The sequence below is a fragment of the Phalaenopsis equestris genome, unplaced genomic scaffold (genome assembly GCF_001263595.1).
Source record: "Phalaenopsis equestris unplaced genomic scaffold, ASM126359v1 Scaffold234269, whole genome shotgun sequence".
In the NCBI taxonomy this organism is placed as follows: domain Eukaryota; kingdom Viridiplantae; phylum Streptophyta; class Magnoliopsida; order Asparagales; family Orchidaceae; genus Phalaenopsis; species Phalaenopsis equestris.
In genome coordinates this window covers 109420-111053 of record NW_018252189.1, presented here as the reverse complement: position 1 = coordinate 111053, position 1634 = coordinate 109420, and positions in this window count along the sequence as shown.

Sequence of the window (1634 nt, the reverse complement as noted above, 5' to 3'; positions counted from 1 at the left end):
CCACATATAATGGCGGTTCCTGGTTTTGCTCTGCTAAAGTTTGAGCTCCATGGCTGCGCATCTTCTTCTCGGTTCCAACTTTTCTTTCTGTAAGATGATTATTTGGTTTGTTGGAATCCTTTTGTGGCTTTTCCTCACCTGCCTGCTAGGTGGCAGTTCATTTTGTGAAGCTTTCTTATTTCCCGGGCTTGCTTTTTTGAACTTTATACTGTTCCATTGCTTCTACTTTCTCTGTTTTGTTGGCCTGTTGTTTCCTGCTAGACATTTCCTGTATTCTTCTGGACTACTATGGGTGCTTCACTACAACAAGCTGATCCTAACTATGTGAGGAAGACTTGTGCGGCGGCTATCTCTCCCATGGGATTGCTGAGTGATTAGTTGGTTTTTCCCTAATCATAGCATGATGCCTTGATTGGAGAGGCAGAATGCTATTTGTTCAAGAAAGGTTCTAAGAAGAGTAGTAAACATGCCCTCTTTTCTCTGAAGGTGAAGTTGGTGACCTGTCTCATAGATGCAAATTCACCTCATTAGTAAATTTTAACTAGGACACCCAAGATGGATCTTATAAGGAAAACCTTTGAGGACTTCAAGTTAACAGGTTACTGGAAAGTAGGATTATTTGATGGTAGGCATGTAGTGATCCATTTGGCTAATGTGGAAGATTATGCTAGGATCTTCTCTAAAATGCAGATTAACATTGAGGGCAACCAAATGAATCTATTGAAATGAACTTCTGAGTTTAATCCTGGAATGGAGCTTCCTGTTATACCCATTTGGTTTAAGCTGCCTGGGTTGAAACTACATTTCTTTCACCATAAAGTCTTCTTTTCAATTGGGTACCTTTTGGGCAGACCACTGAAGTTGGACATCTCTACTTTTAATTTAACAAGACCTTTAGTGGCTTAGGATCATAGTGGAAAGAGATGTTACACTCCCCCCTCCATCGATGAAGTCTGGCTAGGCACTCAACACAATGGTTACTAGCAACCCATTATTCTCCCTCAAAAGTTTCCCTAATATTTATACTTCAACTTGGCATGGTATTACTCCTAAAAATGAAATCATAATTATGCTATGGAGAAGAGCTTCTCATCCTTACATTAAGGTAAACACTGATGGAAGTTTATTTGAATGGGGGGCAGGCATTGAGGGTGTTTTCAGGGACCACAAAGGGGACTGTCTTCTTTTCTTCTCCTCATCCATATTAGTTTTGGATCCTCTGGAAGCTGAATTAGCAGCTATTTTTTGGGCCATTAAATTAGCCCTGCTTTACAAATGGAACTTTTTACAAGTGGAGGTGGATTAATTCTTGCTCCTACAAGTCTTTACTATTGAAGATGCTTCTCCTTGGCATATTTCACAATGGATTAAGAAGATCAAGACAATGAGGCCTCTTATTGTTATCCACTTTTCATTTATTTACAGAGAAGGAAATTACCCTGCCAATTGGTTAGCTAAACTTGGGAATGTCTCTAATTTAACTGTGGTCTCTAATTCCTCTTCCCCCTCTCTTACTTTTCTTTTGGGTGGGGACCTCCTTATTGTTCTCTACCTTAGAGTTTTTAAAAGTTTCTTATTGGAGTAGATCTAACCTTATATATATATATATATATATATCCCATGAGATATGAGTA